The sequence below is a fragment of the Myotis lucifugus genome, unplaced genomic scaffold (genome assembly GCF_000147115.1).
Source record: "Myotis lucifugus unplaced genomic scaffold, Myoluc2.0 scaffold_24, whole genome shotgun sequence".
NCBI classification, from domain to species: Eukaryota; Metazoa; Chordata; class Mammalia; order Chiroptera; family Vespertilionidae; genus Myotis; species Myotis lucifugus.
Window position 1 is genome coordinate 6471959 of NW_005871072.1, and position 24919 is coordinate 6496877.

Below are 24919 nucleotides of genomic sequence, written 5' to 3' on the forward strand. Positions count from 1 at the left end.
AACCTTCCAGATTTTTTGTCTGAAATGTGAGGCTTTCCTGCTCCAGAAAACTAAAGGCTGATAAATGTCTCTATTTGGATTAAGTTTACTGGCCTTAACAGAGCCTATCTCCATGAACACAAAACAGAAGAAAATCAGATTGGTGAATCAGAAACTGAACTAAAAATATATGTGATTATAATTGCCCTTGTGTTTCTACAAACCTGATATATTTCTCTTTATTCTTGATTTTGCTGATTTCAATTTTTTAGAATGCCTTAGTCTTATTTTTCATATACTCCACAGCTTTTAATGCAGTATCTTGCATGTAGGTGTTTAATTGTCAGCTAGTGTCAATCAAGTCTTGATGCAAAATATCAATCCATTACCAAAATTATATTTAACTACCCTTTCAATTTAACAAATTTCCATTTATAAAATGCCAAAACAAGAAATACCATCAAAGTTTGACAAATTACATACCCAATTTTCTCCATTAGCAAGTCTAGAATATAACATGGGACAAATAATGAATATTTGCTATTTTTTTCTCAAAAACAATGTCATCTGGAATTATCTTGCATAAATTTTGATGTTATATAATTTATTGTTCATCCTAAAAATATTCAGCTTTATCTTAATATTCTGACTTTACTTAACTATTTCCAAATGTTAATGCTGCAGTGCTGTCTAATGAATAAATCAAGTAATACATAAATTGGAAATTATTTCAACAATACAAAATACTATGTCTTATTAAATATATTAAGAATTTTACATATCTTAAAATCCATATTATACATAGCATAATAGAAAGTAAGTGATAAATATTATAGAATAAAAAGTGAATACTATTTTATTAAGTAAACTAGAGGCCCGGTGCATGAAATTTGTGCACAGGGCGGGGGGGGGTCCCTTAGCCAGGCCTGCTCCCTCTTCAATCTGGGACCCCCAGGGATGTCCAACTGCCAGTTTAGGCCCAATCCCGGTAAACTAGAAGTTGGACATCCTTCTCGCAATCCAGGACTGCTGGCTCCTACCTGCTCACCTGCCTGCCTGCTTGATTTCCCCAACCCCTCTGCCTGCCATCCCGGTCGCCCCCTAACTGCCCCCCTTCTGGCCTGGCCACCCCCTAAGTTCTCCCCTGCCAGACTGGCTGCCCCCTAACTGCTCCCCTGCTGGCCTGATTGCCCCTAACTGCCTCTGCCTGGACCCCTGCCACTGTGGCTTTGTCCAGAAGAAAGTTGGATGTCTGGTAGATGTCCAGTCGACCCAGTCTAATTAGCATATTGCCCTTTTATTAGTATAGATGATTAAGCAAAACTGGAAGTTAGAAGACAGCATCATCATTTATTTATGAAACAACCACTATTTCAAGGCAGTTTCTTATATCATCAAATCATCCCTATGAGTTCAATATCAACAACTTCACTTAGACTAGAAACATTAAGACTGTGTAAGATTTAAGCCTTATAACAATAAGAACTTAGGTCAGTATTCAAATAATCTTTTGCTTTCATTCAACTATGACTTAGCAGCTTTGTTGCAGAATTTAATGATATTGCATATGAATAATTAATGCAAGTTATTTCTTTTCATCCCATAAACAATTTCACCATTTTAAATGATGTTACTTATTCTAAGTAGAATAGACTATCTCATCTCCTAGTCATTTAGCAAGGTCAAAGAAAATTACCTATGCCCACAAGTACTGTAAGGACAAAAAATGGTGTAAGTTCCAATGAAGATTATTCTATACCTGAAGTTTTGTAAGAATAACACTTCATCAAGGAAAACACTTCCCTTAGCATAATGTCCTTCAGGTTCACCCTCAAGCTAGTCACAGGAGGACAACTTATATGAGGAGTCCATATACATATGAGGAATCTACTTATATGAAGAATCTATAATAGTCAAACTTATAGAAATAGTGCTTGCCAGGGTTGGAGTAGGGGGAAATGGAAAATGGGAGTTTTTATTCAATGAATATCAAGTTTCCTTTATGCTAGGTTTATAAGTTCTGGAGATCTTATTCTGTAGAACATCTTGCCTATAGTTAATAAGAAAGACAAAGAGAGAGACAGGGAATGAGAGAGAGAGAAACAAAACTTTGGTAGGTGTTGGATATGTCTAACACCTAAGACCTTGATTGTGGTGTTTGCATATGTGCAGGTTAACTGCATACCAATTATATCTCAATAAAGCTGTGTGTGTGTTTTAAGGAAGACACTTCCCCCTTACCTGGATTTGCACTATTTTAAGCTCATATGATTTATCTATTTCAAACTATCTTCCCATTTGTTAAGAACAAAAGGACAAATACTTCCTGGGTTCAAGTCGGCTGGTAGTCCATGAGTAGCCATGAGCCCTGACAGTGAGGCCATGTAGCTAAGCAGTGAAACAAGGAACATAGAGGTCCATTCACTGACTTCATGGGATATTTTTAGTTATTTATTTTACATGTAGATCACAAATCTCCTCTGTCATCAATAACTTAGCTAAATACAGCTACCCCTAACATCATGAGCAGTTACTGTATGTCAGACACTATGCTAACAATTCTCATCTAATCTATATCTATTAGGTCTAGCAATTGGCTGCTGAGGAGTTGGCATGGAGAACTAAGACAAAGAAACATGTTAATGAAAACAACAATTGTAACTACAAATCAAAAGAGTTTAATACACCTTGGCAATAGCCTATCACTCTGGTTTCAACAGTGATTGGTGCCTATACTAAACACTTCTCCCGAATCCTTACATCCTTTACCACAACATTCTGCCCCCATCCTTATCCTTGCTTCCTTGTCTTAAGCTCTGTTCTAATCTTCCTCCCCTAATTCTTCATCATTTCAATTTCAAAGGCCTTCAGAAAAAATCTCATGTACAGTGGCTTTAGCATAGGATGGACAACCCTATTTCATCCAGGAAAATAAAATCATCTCAGAAACCCATACCAGTGTGAACTCCAAACTTTGAGTATTGGGTCTGAAATGATAACATACGGTGACCATGGTATGTGTGGGTGGGGCTGGCAAGTCCTCTTCTCTTGGGGCGCCTCTACCACTGTGTGGTAAAGATATCTCACATCTCCCATGGCCTAAAGTTCAGTGTCCTTAGACACACACACACACACACACACACTCAGAGAGAGAGAGAGAGATACATGTACATCTCTAGCGAATACTTTTTGAAGACATTATAATCAAATTACGGTAGAAACAAAGTTTCCCCAGAAGGCACACAAGCCTCTGAGATTTTTCTTACCACAAAAGGTAGATAGGGTTGGTTTGTCTTCCCTTTGTATTGACAGCTGTTTCCAGATATTGTCCCGGTGGTGTGTTGGTGCATTTAAAACAAGCCCAGTAAAAAATAAAATAAAATAAAATAAATATAAATAAAACAAGCCCAGTAAAGTGCCTGCTCTGAAGTCCTTAATTCAGCTACTCTAACTCTTCCAGAATGCAAAATACACTGTGAATGAAAAATAGCTCTTTATTTTATTTCATTCTATCACAAAATAAACAAGTTTAGGACATAATTCGACATAAGTGTCTGTCTTTAGTTCAAATATATAAGGATCACAGAATCCACTAATTTGCTTATCACATTCATCCAATGAACTCACAAGCAAGATCTTTGATGATCTATCTCCAAATTACCTTTCTAGAGTTCCCCTAATTAGACTAAGAAAATTCTTTGAGGTTCCTGGAACAAACATATAAGACTACATCATATTTCTGAATTTTCTCTGACTGGGTTCTCTACTCTTTTCCTACTCCATACCCTAGCAAATTATATTAATTTAAGGCTTAACTCCTGTTACATAGGCTCCACAACACCTAAATGTTCTTTGTCACTTCATAGAAAAAGCCACTGTGTTCCATGTACCTCCATTGTTCCTTGTAGGGTCTATCATTGTCCCTAAAATCTTATTTCACTTACTTGGTTTCATATTTCCCTATTGGACTGCATTTCCAGGATTTATCACAGAGTCTGGCATATATTAAATGTTATGTATGTATTTAATGAATAAATGATTAAAGAATAAATATTATATAACAAGTTTTGTTAAAATTCCACATTTGTTTGAGTTCAATCAAGAGTAGTCATGTGGAAGTGATCCCAGAAATGAAAAGTGAGAGAGAAGGGACAGTGAGACAGGTCTGGAAGAAAAGCATAAGGTTGAGTTCTTTAGATCCAGTCTGTTAGAAGCATGTAGAATACTTCAGAAAATTGTCTCCCTCATCTTTCGGGCTGCATTTCAGGCTGCACAGACTTCTGCAGGCTCAACTTCAGAGAAGGGCCTGAGGTAGAAAATTAGAGAAATATGCAATGAGTATTTGAAAAGCAATGCTGTCAATGAACATGAAATTTTTCATCACAGCTTCAGTTCAAATCAGAGGTGAACCTACAGATGTGACATGGAGTATCAAAAGCATCTGCTACAGTTTCATATAAATGGTCTTCAGATATGCTCTGCAGATAATTAATGGTATCTAAGTATCAGGCATGAAGCCATCATTTCTATCTTTTGTTTCACTTCCAACATGCTTGAGATGTTATACAGGAGTGTGTTTTTACAATATTAAAATGCAAGTACATTCAATGTAACATTTATGCAATCCTTTTAAAAAATCAATTCTACTAAAATATATTGATTGTCTAAATTATTTCCTTTTCAACCAGTTGTTATGTATTATAGAAGTGCACAACCAGAGGTGGAGAAGTTGAATATAACCTACTTAATGCATCTGTCCTGAACCTAGTTTTAAAAACTCTCTGGAATATTCTATTGCTAATGATATTAAATGGTTTAAATGCCTGTGTTAGATTCTTATCAAGTAGTGTCAGCCAATTTTTTACTTAATCATTACCCAATACTCTTCATAAAAATCAGAAATAATAGTGACATATATTAAATTCTGTTCATATTAACTACATCCTTCCTTGGTAAGACAGAAATTTGAAGCTCTCTATTCTCTATGTTTTATTCTACATGACTAAAATAAACCACATTCTAGGAATTGAGAACTACTGAAATTGGATTAAATTGTTCTTGGTTCTAATTACATTAATTATAAAAAAGAATATGCTTCTATTTGTTGAAATTTTTCTTATTCTTCCTGTATAATCCATATGTTTATTATTTTAATATTGATACTTTAATAAAGGATTCCATTTTCGTAAAACTTTCAGCTTTTCACATAAAGTTGCTATTGCAAAATATGAATTGCTAAGCCCTGTTCTCCTATCTAGCTAAAAATTCCTTACATTGCACGTATTTAAGTACTTCCCAGTGAGTACTCCCATCCTCCTCCACATGCCAGTGGGTTACTATGGAGACATAAATGTAAACTAGAAAGCGATCAGGCCACTAATTGATACAGACAGTCAATTAGTGATTCAAAGGAGCTGGCTCAGCATTTTATACATAGAGAACACGGGAGAAAGATTATAGTTTGTTGTGGTGCAGTCTCTATTTCCTCATTGTAAACCAGAGCCTATATATGCTACTGGATGGTTTCTACAGAAACTGAGCAAGTTTTTCACTGGTTGCTAATAGGATGGCAGCTTTATGGGAAACAATAATATTGTGTGATTTGAACCCATTAGCTTTCCCTTTCTAAAGTTCCAGACTGAACCAATTCCAACTCTGTTCAGGTCAAAAGTCTTCTTAATCTCTGTGTTATGCTGATCAAACCTCCAACTGTCGGGTCAAATTATTTCCATTGGGCTAGTTCTATTTGTGATTAATTAAAATTTCTTCTTGATTGCATACAGCTCTTTTAAATGTACAATCCCTTTATTGTGTATCGAATTGAGAATATGGTCCTAATTTAAAAACAAATACTCATGTGGGCCTCTCAGTATGATGTAAGCCACCAATTTCAGTTAAGTGAAGAAAGAAAAATAAAACATTTTACTATTTTTGCATGAATATATGAGTGCAGTAACCAGGAGAAAATTATACCTGACTTGCCTATCATTACATTTATAAGAATTGATTAAAGGGAGAAAATGCTTTATATAAACAAAATGTATATGCAGAAAGCCTTGATTCCAAATTTTTATCAAAAGTATTTTTATCCAGAGGTTGTAGAAAAAAGAATCAAAAGGTGAGACCACATGGAAAATTTTAAAAGGTGGCAAACATTTTCCTCATTAGACTATTGGAATTTGAGACATCAGGTTAATTTTCCTTATGGATATCCTATAATTTAAATGAAGAATTGGTCTGAAGCTTAATTGTCTCTGTGTATAAATTTGTGATTACTAACTACATGATCTTTTATGCTACATTTATTATGAGGAGAAGAGTACCTGTAGGTTATTTTATTCATTTTCTACCTGCGAAGAAAACATGTGGATTTTGTATGTTCGAAAGCCTAGCACACAAATGTATTATCAAGACAGTTGTGAAACAGTGATCCTTTCCAAAAAGAAATAACTTTTCTCACCATTAACAGCTCTCCCCCAAATATGTATATAAAGTAAAGCAGTTGAACTAAGCAGTGCAGAGAATTGCGGAGCATTGCTGAGAACAGCAAAGCTGGCAATGGACCGAGTGCTGAGTCCCTGTGGTGAAGAGCAATGAAGAAAGAGATGAAAAGGGGGCAAAGAAAAGAAAAGAGGCAGGAAGAGGTGGGCAAGAAATTCTCAGAAAGAGCCTACAAACAAAGAAATATAGGAAATTCTCAAGGTCACTGAAAAGGAGAGCTCATGAAAGGCCGGCGAGCTCTCAGATGAAAGAGGAAGGGGAGTGGGCTGCTGGGCTCTTGCATGAGCGAAGCACCTGCCTGCAGCCCCCCCCGCCTCCTCCCCCCCCAGAGGCCCAGAGCAGAGGTCAAGTGCGTGGTCTTCGGCAAAGAGCCCAACCTGGGAGGCTGCCCAGGGGCGGTCACTGATTGGGAGAAAGAGGATTAGAGTATATGAAAGGAATGCACAGTGCATCTGTGATAAGACACATCAGAGAAAACAGTCTAGCTTTTTAATTAAATGTCAGGTGCCTCTAAACTAAGCCGAATGGTCTTGAAGACTACAAGGAGCCAGGTTTACTCAAAGCCTTGAGTAAAGGAGAATCTGCTCATAATCTTTGTACCAAAACATTGTAAGGCTTCCTAAGGCACAATGTGTTATGTAAGAAATTGTGTGCGTATGTGTGGGGGGTGGGGGGGGAGGGTTGTTTGGCTATATCAACTCTTCATAACGGAGCCAAAAGGGGCCCTGCCACTTGTTAGCTGTGAGATCTTGGGGAAGGTACTTAACCTCTCTATACTTGTGTAGCCTCATCTGTAAATTGTGCATATAATAATACCTACTTCCTAGGGTTATTAATATTATAGGATAAATTAATATTTATAGACCATTTAGAGAATAGTATGGCACACAGTATCAGACAAATTCTTGCTCAAATAATATTTTTTCATACAATTAACTACCCTCTCATTTCTCTATCATTGACACACTGTGCAAGTGAATACATTTCCTTACTAGAGCATTATGTTTCTTTCTGTCTTCCAAATTCTTATGCAAAGGAAATTCCTGGCTCTAGCCTACCCATTATTAAAAAGAAAAATCCTTAAACATGGAGTCTTAAGTAATCGACCTGTACGGCAGATTTTCAGCCTGTTACCAGCCCAAAGAAGCTTTTTTTTTTAAAAAAAGTGGGAACCTCACTCCATTCTTTCTTCCAAGTGTGAGTTCTCCTACAGTATCTTTTTTGCTTTTGGCCACTCTCTAATGTTTTTGGATAGTTTCAAAACTCTTTTGTTCAGAGTTTATAGTTATTACATCAGTGGGAGGTCGGTCCAACAGGAATGTCTCTGACCTCAATTGGAAGCAGAGCCTCTGCATGCTATTCTAACTTGATGGGTGGAAGGGGAAAGAATGGAGCTCCTTCTCTCACGTGGAACATTTCCTCAAATGTCTGGGCCTTTTATTGTTCATTTATATACAAGAATTAGACATGAAAGCTGAGCACAAGTTCTAAGTACATGGAAATGTTGTCAGTGGGCTGTAGGATGATGAGTCGAACTTTGTTGTAGAAACTTCCAAACATCAGAATCTGGAGGTATTTCTCTAGAGAACTGTGTTTTCAGAAAAACACCACTTAGTTGTCTGCCTGGGGTATTTGCTCACCTACAGCAAACATGATCCTGATATGGAAAAGGAGCTGGAAGTCCTAACGTTCACGTATGTCATCATACATGACCCCTTGTTTTCACTTGAACCTTCATGTCTACACTTTTGTGTGTCTAAAGAAAATGAATCTGTAGTCTGAAAAAGAAAGTTTCTTTAGAGATAATACACGGTCTCTCCCAGGGGAGGAGCAGCAATCTCAGGGCACATGGTATAGGGGTGACCCTGACCCTCTAACTGTTTCTCATACAAATTTTCAAACACTTCACCTGTTTTCAGACCTTCACTCTGGCTTCATATTTCAAAGCCTGTTATGTTTACTATTTCATTCTTACGGTTGTGAAATGAATTAACGGCTGGATCACTCTTCCCTTTGTAAGCATTTAATTCTGACTCTCCTCCATTTTGCCGAATCATTTGCTGTTTCCTAGTCTGATTTTCATTTTCACAAATTTGGGGAGAAGTTACAGATTTTGACAAATTATAACAAATATGTTATTTGTGGTTGTTCTCCTTTTTGCAAGGGTGAATTTTTAAAGGAGAGGTGGATACGTTTTCACCCTTTCTATTAAAGTTAGAAATGCTTTTAATCAACAATGTAGTTGATTTAATAAACTGAAGTACTTTGAAATATTAAATGAATGAAATTCTAGTGTATCATTATCAACAAATTTCTAAATGAATTTAAAGTTTTTCCATCATGAACATCTTACTATATCATATGTGTGTGTGTGTGTGTGTGTGTGTGTATATATATATATATATATATATATATATACATATTATATTCTCTGGGCCCAGGAACATTTAAGGATTTAAGGATCTTTTTCACCCACAAACATACACTGGTTATGATTTCAGAAAAACATCTATTTGAATGGAGAGAGCAGACATTCTAGACTGTAAAACATTGATAATCACACTAGTTCCACATTCATAGATGACAGCAGTCAAAAGGCAATGAGTAAATTAAGTGGTGTCATCTTTAGCCAGAATTCATTTCACCACAGTCTCCGCCTCTCCCTATAGAATCTCTGAAACACAGCCTCCCTTAGACATGATACTATCTGACTGTTCCTTATTGGGTAAAACCAACATCCTAAAGCTAGTTCTATAATTGAACTTTGTATTTAGAATAGATTTTTCCAAGAGTAAATGAATCAGCAAACGTTGCAATAGAATTATATTACTGCAACAACTATTATGTTAGCAGTTTTCAAAATATGGTGGACAATGAGTGTTCCTCAAAACTCCTCCATATTTTATTAGCTCTTCTTGGAGATTTTGTATTTATATTACAAAAAGAATTGTATTTTTCTTTCTTGTATAATTGTATTTTTACTAAATTTATTGGGAGTGACGTTGGCTAATATGATTATGTAAGTTTCAAGTGTACAATATTATAATGCAGCATCTGTATATTGCACTGTATGCTCACCACTCAAAGTTTAATTTCCTTCAGTCACCATATATTTGACCCTTTTACCTTCTTTAACCTCCCCCAACCTCAGTTTCCCTCTGGCAACCATCATACAGTTGTCTGTGTCAAAGAGGGTTTTGTTTGTTCATTCGTTTTGTTCATTCATTTGTTGCTTTCTGTTTTTATATCCTGCATAGGAGTGAAATCATATGATTCTCTTTTTCTGAGTTATTTTATTAAACATGATACTCTCAAGTTCCATCCATATTGTCACATGAGGCAGGATTTCATCTTTTCTTATGGCTGAGTAGTATGCCATTGTATACATGTACCACAGCTTCTTTATCCAGTCATCCATCGAAAGACACCTGAGTTGTTTTCATGTCTTGGCTACTGTGAATAATGCTGCTAAGAACATATGGGTATATCTAATCTTTACAAATAAATGTATACACATTTTTCAGGTAGATTCCCATAAGAGGGGTTGCTGGATCATATGGTAGCTCTAATATTTGTATATTTTAGAAAAATCATGTATCACAGGTTTAGAGCCATATCAAAAAGAATGTAGTTAATAGAGTTAGATAATTTATTTGGCCACATTAGCTGAGAATAACCAAAGTACATAAACCAAGCAACCAATAAAGAAATACCAATAATTAATTACAAAGGGAAAAAGAGAAACCAACTATCCAGGTAATGAGTTGTCTAATAAGTAGTGCATGTGAATAAAAGTGCTTATAAGAGAAGAAAAAGGATGAACAGATTGTCAGAAACATTCTAAAGCTTCAAATACACATCATCAGTCTTTCATTTCCCCAGACACATGAGCTTCCTTTGCAATTTTGCCACAAGCTAGACGTGTGAACAGTGACATTTACTGGTTTGCAGTTTTGTGATCAATAAAATATACCTAAAGTGAATGTATTTCATTTAATTTATACTTGGAATTATAGACTGATTTGATTTTGTTATCATTTTGCAGATACTACAATGCAGAAAATAATAAGAAGAAAACATAGAACTTTTTTGTTGTTGCTGTTAATCCTCATCCAAGGATATGTTTCCATTGATTTTTAGAGAGAATGGAAGGGAGGGGGGAGACAGAAAGAGAGAAACAAAAGACATTGAGCTTGCAACCAAGGTGTGTGGCCTTGACAGGAATCAAACCCAGGACTCTTGGGTCCACAGGCGAGATGCTCAGTCCTCTGAGCCAAACCAACTAGGGCAGCATAGAACTTTTTAAATGGCTTCAAACATAATAGATTTAGAGGGAAATAAATATTCAACTGCAAAATCTGATTTAAAACATTATGTGTCTACAATTACACCATTAACTTTTTTTAATATGCCATTTATACTTAAAAAAAGAGCTATTTGTAGTCATCTATTTATTTTATGAAAAATAAAAATCACAAAATCAAGATTTGAATCCTCATTGAATGTAGTGTAATTCCTTGTACAAAGTGACAAAAAAACATAAATGTCAGTTGATGAGTTGTGATGTCAAGTAGCTAAATTGGTACCAAAAGCAGAGTTAGTCTTTTAATTTATTGTAATAGTTTTTCAAAGAAATAATAGCTATTATACTTGAACTGCAGTCTTATCGTAAAGTTTGAATTTTGGATTGCCCAAGTCAATTTCTCAAATATATTAATACTAAGCAAGTTGGAATTACTTTAAAAATCAGATACTCTTAAGTATATTAATAATGCCAACTTCGTGCCCAGCTGTTGCAACTTGAAGGCTGTGACTCACTCTTGGTTTTCAGTTTCCTATTGTGTAGGAAGATGGATTCTCTCCTGATTATGGTGGTGTCCACAAGATAACAAAATATCAAGAAAACTATTTTTAATTAGCCATATATTATTTTCCTTTCATCACAAATATAAACATAGTGAAAAGAAAACAATGTATTCTTTAAATTTATAGTTTGATTTACATAGGAACAAATATAGGAGTTTCATGTTCACTACAAAGTTATCATATAAATGCAGCATAAATAACACTGAATTGGCTAAATACTTTGTTTTTGTTACAATCATTTAATGAGTATCAGGAAGTTGTTTATTAAAATGACAGACTATTTCTGTGTATTTGTGAACTTTTTTGTTCTCAATGACCCATAAGTGATTGGCCTAAAGTTAAGTAATATTTTGTAAGATTAATAGGTCCTTTAAAGAATGGACACCCTTTTAATTTTATAAACTAATAGAAGTGATTCAGTGGTGAACTATTCTTAACAAGCAATCAATCCATCACAAACTGAATTCCCATTTATATTATGAAACCCGATTTATCTAAAATTTTAATTTTGACTGCATGAACATATTACTTGAGTTAAATTCTCTACAGTCACAAGTCTTCAATGCAAAAGGAAATGTTTCATTGTATTTTAGAACTTAACATTTGAGTTAAATCTATATTTGAATATTATTTCCACCATTTTCTGGCTGTGTAGACTTAAGCAACTTTTACAGGCCCCCATGTTCTCATTTGTAAGATGAAATAACATGTTAGGTCACTGAGAGAATTAAAATGAGATAATTTTTTGAAAGTGCCTAGCATGGTGACTGGCACAGAGTAAATGATCAGTAATTAATTGTATTATTATTGCAAATTATTATTATTTTTTAACTCTCACCCAAGGATGTTTTTATCAATTTTTAGAAAGAGAAAGGGGGGGAGAGAAAGAGAGAGAGAGACTTCTATGTGAGAGAGAAACATTGATCAGTTGCCCCAATAGGCGCAACAACTGGGATTGAACCTTTAACCTAGGTATGTGCCCTGACGTGGATTCAACCCACAACCTTTTGGTGTATAGAACAATGCTCCAACCAACTGAGCCACCCTGCCAGGATGCAAATAATTATTTTTATAAAAATTAATTCAACTTATTATGTGAGTATTTCATAAAAACATAAGCTGCTCTATGTGCTTTAGATAGCAACAATATTAAACACACACATGTGTTTTTATATAGTGGAGGTGATAAGAGAAATATCCAAATGACAGTGTTCCTAGTGGGCAGAAGCGTATCATTCCATAGGGACTTCATGGTACAGTTCTTTTTTTTTTCTGAAATACCTGATCATTTAGTTATGTTCATTTTGTGTGTTTTTTAATTCTAGTTGCCATACAATATTATATTAGTTTCAGGGGTACAACATGGTGATAAGACATTTATATACCTCATGAAGTGATCACCACAAGTCTAATAACCATACATAGTTATTTCAATATTTTTTACTATATTGCTTATGCTGTACATTACATCCCGGTGACTTAATTTATAACTTAAAATTTGTCATTCTCGTTACCCTTTCCCTTGTCTTCCCATGCACTCACCTCCTCCCTTCTGGCAACCATCAGTTTGTTCTCTGTACCCATGAGTTTGTTTCTGTTTCATTTTGTTTGTTCATTTGTTTTGTTACTTAGATTCCACATATAAGTGAAATTATATGGTATTTGTCTTTCTCTGTCCAATTTATTTCACTGAGCATAATACTCTTTAGGTCCATCCATCTTGTTGCAAATGGCAAGATTTCATTCTTTTTTATGGCTAAGTAATATTTCATTATATATATATATATACCACATCATCTTTATTCATCTCTTGATGGACATTTGGTTTGCTTCCATATCTTATCTATCTATACTAATAAAAAGGTAATATGCTAATTAGACCGGGTCGACTGGACATCTTCCAGATGTCTGACTTCCGGACAGTTAGGGGGCAACCAGGCTGGCAGGGGAGAAGTTAGGGGGTGACCAGGCCAGCAGGGGGGCAGTTAGGGGGCAACCAGGCCAGCAGGGGACCACTTAGGGGGTGATCAGGCCGGCAAGCAGAGGCAGTTAGGAGCAATCAGGCAGGCTGGCAAGTGGTTAGGGTTGATCAGGCAGGCAGGCAGGTGAGCAGTTAGGAGCCAGAGGTCCCAGATTGCGAGAGGGGTCCTGGATTGGAGAGGGTGCAGACTGGGCTGAGGGACACCCCCTGCACAAATTTCGTGCACCGGGCCTCTAGTTGTAAATAATGCTGCAATGAACATAAGGGTTCATATATCTTTTTGAATTAGTGTTTTTGTTTTCTTTAGATTAATACTCATAAATGAGATGTCTGGATTATAGGATAGCTCTATATTTAATTTTTTGAGGACTCTCCATACTGTTTTCCATTGTGGTTAAAGTAGTTTACAATCCCAGCAACGGTGTATGAGGGTTCCCTTTTCTCCACAGCCTCACCAAAATTTGTTCTTTGTTACATTTTTTGATAATAACCATTCTGACAGGTGTGAGGTATTATCTCATTTGTGGTTTTGATTTGCATTTCTCTGATAATTAGTGGTGTTAAGCATATTTTCCTGTGTCTGTTGGCCATCTGTATGTCTTCTTTGGAGAAATGCCTACTCAAGTCCTCTGCCCATTTTTAATTGGATTGTTTTTTTGTGTTTTTTTTAAGTTGAGTTGTATGAGTTCTTTACATAGTTTGGATATTTACTTCTTACCAGATATATCATTAGAAAATATCTTCTCCCATTCTATATAGGCTGCCTTTTTGTTGGGTTGATGATTTCCTTCACTGGGTAATGTCAGGGTACAATCTATTCAAAACTAAACACTTTGGGGGATTATACTGTAAACCTTTAAGGACAAGAGTTAATCTTGAATATGTATTCAAATATAATTTTGAATATTTGAATTTTCCACTCCATAATCATCTTTTTTTATTGTTGAAAGTATTACAGAAGTCCTCCTTTCCCCCACCCCCTGCATTAACCTCTTCCAGCCTGCTCCCATCCTCCCCACCCCACCCCCAGGCCCTCACCATCCCTTTGTCTGTGTCCACGGGTCATGCATATATGCATAGAAGTTCATTGGTTGATCTATTCCCACCCACCCTCCCCTGCCTTCCCTCTGAGTTTCAATAGTCTGTTCATGCTTCTATGTCTCTGGGTCTATTTTTGATCAGCAGTTTATTTGGTTCATTAATTCCACATATGAGTGATATCAAGTGATACTAATCTTTCTCTGACTGGCTTATTTTGCTTAGCATAATACTCTCCAGGTCCATCCATACTATTGCAAATGGTAAGACTTCTTTTTTTGCCATGTGTGTAGTATTCCATTTTATTGCCATATCATATTCCATTTCTATATTCAATAGTCCAGAATTCTGTTTTTCTATAGGTTTCTTATTGAAAAACTTGAGGACATTCAGATATTTGGAATGAGTGATGGAGGACATCAGTCATATATATATAAGTTCCTTTGCAGTTAACATCTTTAAGAGGTATATTTCTCTGTTTAAAGGAATGCCTACACAGACACTAAAATAAGTCAGGGTCCAGTTTTAGTAGTATTAATTTATTGGATTTATTAATTTATTAGCATTATGCTAACCATCCCAAATATTTCAATTTCTATTTCACCAACAACAAATATCTAGGCTTTCTCTGTCCCTTAAAACTCAATTAAAAGTTCACGGAAATATAGCATATTTAAGACTCTAATTCTTCACAGAGACCAATGAAGGCATTGTTTCTGTGATGTGCTTCCCACCAACCAGGATTACTTAGTAGTTGTGTGTTAATTATGTTGGTCAGTATGCTAATTGTATTGGTCAACAGATAGCACTATTCCTTACCTGCATCCTAAGACCCAAAGCTGTTTTAAATAATGTTACATTTCAAGCTACAAAAAAAAGGAACCCCAAGAAGTTGAATTCTATGTGAATTCATTCTGATGAAGAATTTATTTTGTTGTGACAATTTAAACAAAATCTAAGTAATTGCAACAATATTCATCTTAACAGGATGGTTAGAAAACAGGACGTTTTTTCTGAGAGTTCTTAGTTACTTTGTGTTTGTCTATCCCTATGCCCATGAGATGTTTTAAATGAACATAACTTAACATGTTCTGAAATCTGGGAAATCCCGTGCCTCTCTGTGGTTGCTTACAGAAGATTGCAATGTTTTTCCTCTTCTCCTATAGGGAGATAGGACTTCCCTTGAATCAGGATGGCCAGAAAGAATTGACTGATCAATGAAATGCAAAGGAAATACAATTCTGGGACTCTGGGACTAGGCACAAAAACTTGCAGCATTCACCTGAGTCTCTTGAAATGCCATCTCTTAGATAGGTCCTTCTCAGCACACAGCTGCCATGCTAAGAGAAACCCAAGCTGTGAGGAGAGGCCTTGTGTAGACATACCTGTAGGCAGCCCCATTTGAGCTTCTAGCCTTCATTCAGCATCAGCTGGCGACAATGTGAGCAAACTCAAAGCTGAGATTTTAGATGACCACAACCCTAAGATAGATTTAACTACATCTACATGATAAAACCCCTAATCAAAAGCCACCCACCTAAGCCCATTCAACATACAATGAAACAACAATAAATTATCCTTTAGGCCAGTAAACTTTCAGGTGGTTTATTATCCATCAGCAGATAACCAGGATACTCTTTTTCATTTCCTAAATTATCTTTCCTATTGTTGGTTTTTTAGTCTTAATTACTAACCGTAGGGTCTCCCTATATTTTTATTTTCAAAAATTAGGAATGTGAATGGAATTGACATACTGATTAATTTGGGGGAAATAGTGTCTATGAAACAAATGGAAAAGAAACAGATTACATGGCTTTAGGTTTGGAAAGGAGTCAACAAATAAAACTGAAGTAGAATGACACATTTATTTTCCTGTCATGCGCGTTTGTTGTTGATGAACCCAACTTTACAACAAGACTCAAAAGAAAATGAAATTTTAGAAATAAATACTATAAAAATTCAAGTGCTTTTAAATATATGAGTTTTTAAAGATTTATGTCTTCAATTTAAGAAAATGTTTTAAATGTACCCCCTACCACTATTTCATAAAATTTAATGCCCAAATACATGTGAATCCCAACATGTCAAAAGATTATTTTCATATGTTGGAAGATTTGATCCATGCCTCTCTTAAAAATGTAGAACTTGTTTGCCTCTAAGGCCGAGTGGATTTTGGAATAACTTCGTGTTAGCTACAAATAACAATCTTTTCAAACGCTAGCAACCAGGCTCTGCTTTGAGCAAAGGCCTTTGAAGAGTTTCTTTCATTGCCTTTGCCCCTCCTCCCAGGTCCCTACCATTCCAATTAAAATAAGGGGGGCAGAGGAAGGAAGGAAGGAAGGAAGGAAGGAAGGAAGGAAGGAAGGAAGGAAGGAAGGAAGGGGAGGAAAAATGTATTTAAAATGGTATAGTGCAGCATTTCATAATTTAAAAGTATATGAACGTCAAATGTACATTTATTCACCTGCTCAACATGCAAGTTTGAGGATATAATCCTTCAGCAAACAACAGGTTTATTGATTATAAAGATTCCAGCAGAGCTTTCTTGCCAATGTGTGCTTTTTTGTGAGGAAAAAGAAAAAACAGTGATTTGGAAATGAGCCACCTTCATTTTAAGTTCCCCAGTCAACATGTTTCCACAGCAACCAGAGTTCTTGCTATCCTAGAAAAGACAGATGTCTTTGCTTCAATCAGAGGCAAAGCTTAGAGAAGGAAAACAGCAATGAAAATTCATCATTTCGTTATTTGCCACATGAATTGCTCTCAGTTGGCTTTGGGCCATAGTTCTTATCCACTGTATCCTTGAACATGAATTCAAGACCCTCAATATTGCATTGCTTCATTTCCATTAATTAAATAATTATATCCAGTACTATCTCATGATTCAGTTGAATTCATTCATTGCCAAAAACAGTCATTTTTCCATTTAAAGTAGTTCATATGATTATGCAGTGAATTGACTGAGGTGATATTTAACTTACATTATAGTAGTGGTTGTGTCCAGAGAAAGAAAAGATGAGGACTGTGAAAGGCAAGCAGAGAGAGAGGACCAGAAAGCCATCTACATTTTTAGTTAAATGCGGTTGTTGGCTATATGTGCTTATTCCTTCTCACCCCTGAAGCTTTGCTAAAATGAAGGTAAGGCATTTATGAATGTTTAAACTAACAAGAACAAAAATAAGAGATAAGAGCATACAATATAGCACAACAAATTTTTGAAAATGGAAAAGAAATTGAACAGGAAATGAATTAACAGAATAGAGGAAGGTTCAATCAAGCTGTCTGGACAGAAGGAACCTGAAGAGCAGTGAGCAAACTTAGACAGAATTACAGATAAACTCAGGTTCAAGGTCTACAGAAGGCAGAGTGTTAAAACAAAAAAATTGAGAAATTAGTTAAAATATCTGATCCAAGAAAAGTCGGAGCTGGTAGATCCTTTTACCTACCTCCTGAGACTGATACACACACACAAAAAAAAAAGTGGAGGGGGAGGGCGTTGCCCAGGTCTCAACGTAAGAAAGTTAATAACAATTTTACATATTATATATGAAACTATAACTTCATTTAATTTAGTGTTTGCATTTTTAAATTACTAGATTTTATTTTTCAGAATGGTTTGGGGTGTACAGAAAACTTGCACAGATAATGCAGAGTTCCCATATATCACCTCACCTCTAAACACTGTTTCCCCTTTTATTAACATTTTGCTTTATGTGGTACATTTGTTACAATGGTTAAACCAACATTGATACCTTACTATTGGCTAAAAGCCATAGTTTACATTGTCTCATTCTTTGGGTTGCACTGCTCTTGGAATTTGACAAATGCATAATGTCATATATCTACCATTAAAATATCATTTAGCATAGTTTCACTGCTCTAAAAATCCCCCTATTCATTCTGCTCCCCATTCCGCCTGAACTGCTGCCAACCACTGATCTATTTATTGTCACTATAGTATTGCTTAACCAGAAAATATCATACAGTTAGAACAGTGCAATATGTAGCTTTCAAACCAGTGTTGTTCACCTAATAATATGCATTGTTAAAGCCAAGCTGTCTGAGTAAAGTGAAAATATACATGTTATACTGGAAGAAGAATTTAAGGAAGATAATATTACAACTTGGTGTATTGATTTAAGCCAGTAGCATCCCACACAAGTGAATACATCCTGAGAGCAGAAGCCCACAACAGATCAGGACACAACTTTCCTGATTTTGCCATTGCACTGATCACTTACACATGCCTCAGCTACTCCACTTAATTATTTAAATTTATCCATAGTAAAAAAATTAATGTTACTGATCCAATATCAGGATAAATACTTTAGATTTCCCAGGTATTCAAATGTATTTTCTCATCTGGTTCCACAAGATGCAATTATCCCAGGAACAGTCTCAGATAGGGGTGTCTCCATCACTGTGGAGTAGACCAGCAGCTCAAGGGGCAGCAAAGGGTTGGTCTCTTCCATGAGCCTCATGTTCTCCATAACTGAGCTAAACAGTACAAATGTTCAGCTCAACATGCAGAGTGTACTTGGAAATATGTTTTTGGATGGCTGATTTCTTCACATAAAAAGTCCAATTCCTTCCCAGAACATCTAAATATTCATTTACTTTTTCATCATTAATCATATATAATAAATTGAAGACTTTATCACCATACACAATTACAATGTTCATAATGCAGTAGATCATCTGCATTTTACATGTTGGAATGGATCTGTATTTTATGGAAATAATTAACTTACCATTTGGCTATATTTTATCACATATGGTACACTTAAATAGTTAAGCAATATTAGTCACCTGTTTTGTATTAGGCTTGTATTACTTATGTTACAAAATATGTTACATAGATCATACTTTGTTTTGACTATTAAAAAACCATACCTACTATGTTTACTGCTGTAAGTTAGTAATTCCATGAGAGTTCTAGAATCCCCTTGGGAATTCCTCATATTGACATGACATCCCAAAGTGCCAGAATCTACATTTAGATTTCTATAATTTTGCTAAGAAATATGTTGAAGCCCAAACAATTATTTCTTTGACTATTCATCAGAGGAATCTCAGGAGGTTAAGCATTTGTATTCTAGGGCTGAATGACTGACCCTTTGAACGAAATGTAAGGAAATAAAATAATCTCGAAATTGCCATTAAAATTATTAGCTTGAAAGGAAATGTTAGCTGCATAGAAGACCTTTAGTGAAACAACTGAATGCCTCTTTAACATTTAAAACATGTGAGGAGCCATATTATTATCTATATAAAGAGTTGAAAGCTATAAGACTCTCCTTTTCAGCAGAATCTAATGAAAATTTGTTTTGTTTTGAAGAATTGCTCCAAGAAAGATTATTGAAGAAATTCCTCTTAAGACCCTGGTCAATAAGCCAGGCAGAGAATGACAAGTATCACATGATCTCACTCATCTGTGGAATCTGATGAACAAAAACATACTGTTGAACAAAAAGGTCCAGAGACATAGAAGCATGGAACAGACTGTCAAACCTCAGAGGGAAGGTGGGGTGGGTGGGTGGGAAGAGATCAACCAAAGACCTTGTATATATATGTGCATAACCCATGGACACAGATACTAGGGGATGGGGGGTAGGGGTGGGCTACAAGGAATCAATGGGAGAAAAAAAGGAACATATGTAATACTTTCAACAATAAAGATTTTTAAAAAATTAAATAAAAAGCCTATACAGTTAAAAAAATAAAAATAGGACAATTTAAATTTTTTTAAAAAGACACTGGTCAGATAATTATTGTTATCTAATCTCTGACTCTCAATCTGATTTTGATCATTCTTAATGAAAATGAGTGTGAATGATGACTAATCTGCACAGACTTTGGATTGACTGGAAGACCATTGAGTAACTTTTCAGCCGATTTTCCATGAATCCATCTTGAATCATTTTCTCAAAGTCTATTTTCTCAAAACCCATCAGGTGGGAAGACCCATCTTTTCCTTATTTCTCCTACTTCATACAATACAATCAAAATATCTAGCATTATTATATAAAGCGAACATAAGAAGACTGAGAAATGAAGATAAGACTGAGAAATGAAGATAAGAAGGCAGAACAGGTAGGGCATTGAGACCCAAGCAATGACATGAGGGCGAGTTCCCTGGGTTTCCTTTGTGTCTCACATATCCCAGACAACGTGAAGCTGAAGAAGGTGGCAACCCAGAGATGCAAATGGACACAGGCAAAACAAAAGGATGGGTAGCCCAGTGAGATAGACAGACAATCACTGCTCTATTCCAGCCAACACCACAGGAAAAAATGATGACCTAATGCCCATCTGCATGAGCAAAGGCAGAGGGAGAGTCTAAATATTCACTCAACTGGTAATAAGGCGCTGCTCCTGCCATCAGCTCTGGTGGTGACAGAGAAGCCTAATGGAGACTTAGGACTTTAACCTGCTCCCACAGATAATGAGGCCAGCCCTCTGTGGTGTCAGTGCAGGGCTGAGGGGCAGTCATGAGGCACTCTTGCCCCTCCCAGTCAGAGGGTCTGTGTGGAGGTCTCCCCAAGAGCTGGAACTTCCACATCTGCCCAGCAGGCTGAATAGGGAACCTAGATATCTATTCTAACTTGGCAGTAAAGAGACTGCACTGATTCCCTCTCTCTCTCTGCCAGAATAATGTCAAAAGAAGTCGACTAAAACAGAGGTTAAATAAGATCCAGAGTTTTATAATATGGTACCAGAAACTCGCAAGTTTACATTACAAGCCACTTGTTACACCAAGAACAAGGATGATCTCAAACTGAAGGAAAACAACACTATTAATAAAGGAAAACACTGAAAACATAGAGGTGTTAGAATTATCTGACAGGACTCTAAGGCTACCACCATAAAATCACCTCAAAAAGCAATTATAAACATATTTAACCCCATTAAATATATAAACATTCAAAGAAGACATAGGAAGTCTCAGCAAAGAAATAGAAGATTTTAAAAAAATGGAAATTTTAGAATAGAAAAGTACAATGGCTGAAATAAAAATGACTCAGTGGATGGGTTCAGCATAAAAATTAAATGGGAAGATAAAAGAGTCAGTGTTTATGATATAATATTAAATGAAATATAACAAGCAAATACGACATAGAAAAGAACACAGTCTGGTACCTATTATGACTAAAAAGAACATGCATTTAAAAAAGAAGGAAAGGAATCTCACAGAAAATGAGATCATGCTTGTTTCAAAATGGCAAAATTAAAGGTATTTTATATTTTATATTTTATACTTTGTTTGTTTTCCAAATCTTTTTGTTTACAATGCAAAAACTAAAAGAAAATCAAAGTTGTAAAAATAAATTGCTCATATAAAAAGTAAAAAAAGCGTCAGTGAGCTTGAAGGTAGAAAATAGAAATTAGCAAATCTGAACAAGGGAGAGAAACTAAAAGGGTAGTGGGGACAGAAGTGCAGAGACAATAACAAAAGATCTTACACTTGTGTCATTAGCATCCCAGAAAGAGAGAATACAGAGGGAGGGGCTGAAAAAAATACGCAAAGAAATTTGGCAAAAAGATTTCCAAATTTGGCAAAAGAAGTAAACCTACATATTTTTTTAAAAAGCTGAATGATCCCAAACAGAGTAATCCCAAAGAAGACCACACTACGATGCATTTATTCAAAATTTTAAAGAATAAAAATCTTGAAAGCAATGAAAGAAAAAAACATATCCTTAAGCAAAAAAGCTATTTGTCTTACAGTGGACTTATTAAAAACAATGGCGGTCAGAAGAAATTGACACATATTCAAGGGCTGAAAGACATGAACTGTCAACCCAGAATTCTATATCCAGGATATATTTTTCAGGACTCTGGAGAAAATCCAGATACTCTCAAATGAAACAAACAAACAAACAAACAAACAAAACTAATAGAAATTGTTACCACCAGACCTGCATTGCGCATCAAAACTCAGGGGTGTTCTCCAGCTCCTGACTCAAAGACAGCCTCCCTAATCAGAGGAAAGAGTTCTTCACCGTGCTTAGTGCAAAGGCACAGACACTTTAAATATTTTATACAGCACTATAAAATTAATTGTATACATTTATATTTAAATAAACAATAGCATTTTTACATGTTGGTTTTGTGGCTCTTGGTTAATCCTTTTAGTATATTCATGAAGTATGGTGCTAAATAATCCTTCCTGATGTTGTTACAGATGGCTGGCCAGAACAAATAAATCCCTGGATCTAACACAAATTATAAATTCTGAGACCCAGAGTTGCCAAAAGAGTTAAACCTTAAAGAGTGTGTCCCCAAATGTCAAGATGCAACACCTGTTCCATAGATTTAAAAATTAGAATTTTAAAAAACACAATATGTTAACACTAATTTGGGATTCGTGATAATATAATTTATTTCCTTCTATTTCTTTATAATATCGCTTTCTTTAAGGCAAGCATTTGAATTTCATAAAAAATGTTAAAATATTGTCAAATTTGATGAATAGGATACATTACCCATTCTCAGAGTCTAGTGTACATAATATGTGATGTATAAGTAAGTATTTGGCAATGCACAATATGATTTGGGGAAATCTGCCTACATTATGATAATCTACTTAGAGAGTCTCCTCTTCTTCACGGAGACTAAACTCTTTATTCTCTAATTTGTCTTCAAATCCTCTCCCATCTGTTATTTGTGTGTCCTCCTAATAGCATTTCCCTGATGATACTGTGAGTTTTATCTGTTTCCTATAACATAATCCTAATATTTAATCTATTATTTCTCACAAACATGTATGTGGATGTCTGTGTGTGTTAGTATTTGTGATTGTGTACATGTATATGCATTGTCATATGTGTAGTTGTGTGGGTCTATCTATGTATTTGCCTATGTATGTGTGTAGGAGTCTATGTGTGTGTGGTTAGGTATATGTACATATTGTGTATATATTTGTGTAGTTATGTGTGAATATTTGTTTTTTATTTGTCTCTCCATGTGCCTATTTTTAAACTTTTATGTCTCATCTACCTACCTAGCTACCTACCTCTTATCTATCTATAGTCCAAAACAAAAATCACTGCGTATCTTCAAGAATATTACTTCACTTAACAAATTCAACTGACAACCTAATCAAAAATATATACTCAATATCTAAAGTGTGCTAGTGACTATGCCAATTACTGTGATTACAAAGTTAAAAATGTACAGTTTCTGCACTTAAAAAACGTTTCTTCTCTGAAAAAAATGTTTTTTGGAAAATTGAGATTGTGGATATGCAACCAAAATGTAACTTATTTTAGTAATTGAAACTAAAATTTTTCACATTTCACTAAAATGCCTTATTAATAATCTGACTCAGGTATCCTTTCCAGAGTCTGGGCCCAATTTCCTGACATCTAACTGGTGTTCCAATGGATCCGAGTAATCCACCGTTTTATAAATATTCCCTCTCAGTCGCCTCAGAACATTAAACATGCTCTGTCTTTTTGGCCTAACTCTTCTCTCTCTTCCAGTTTCAATGCATTTAAGCTGAACCATTCTTTCCAAACTAGCAAGATTCTATGTAGTAACACATACATCTTCAGTAGCCTTTCTTTAGATTGTACCTCTCCTGTAGCAATTCCCAAATCTGCATAAACTAGTCAAAAATGTATGGCTAATGTGTCAGTGATGTGCCCATCACTGTGGTGGGCACTAGGGATACAGTTATTAACAAAAGGGGCACTGCTCCCACCCACAGGGAGAGGACGAGGCAGTCAAGGTGGGCTTTTTAACAAAGTATTTAAAATAAGAACATGTTGAAGAATAAGTGCTGTGAAAGCTCAGACAGAACACTATGGGAGCCTATAGTAAGCTGGTCTGTACTGTTTATGTGGAGGACCTTGCTGGATGGCAAATGCTTGGAGAGGAGAGACCAGATATCTGTGCCCCTCCAGGAGACCATGCATACATATTAGATATTCAAATATATACTAAATGGCTAAATTGTTTTAAAAATACTTAAATCATTTGTTCAGTTCATGCTAGCAAGTGGAAAGACTAGTTGTACAAGCAGGCTGCTTTTCATTCATTTTTTAAGCATATTATTGCAAGCAGATGAGGTTCTCATAAAATAGTATAGCTTCTTTATTTTAGTTGAATGTTCTTAGTAGACCATAAAGAAATCAAACTGTATTTTTTTATGATAACCACAACTGTTGTTTTGTGACTTCAGGAGTCAACAGTTTATTCTAAAATAACAAAGATGCTCAGGGAATTGAATAGCTTGACAAGTGCACTTTAAGCATTGAAATTGTCCTGGAGTAGATTAAGTCACACTAATTAAACAAATATCACCACCACACTAGTGCTTGAGTACCCATTAGACCAGAAATCTCTCTGGATTCAATCTCAACCAAAAGATCATCCAAGAAAGAGTGCTGCTACTTGGAGACATCGTTAGACACCACTGTTTCTGAAAGTGTACTTCAATTTCAACTTAATTATATTGCATTTCATATTTTGCCTTAATTTTAACACAGAACAAATCTGGTTCAAGCACTTATTTTTTAAGATTTTATGCAATCACTGCCTGAATTTAAT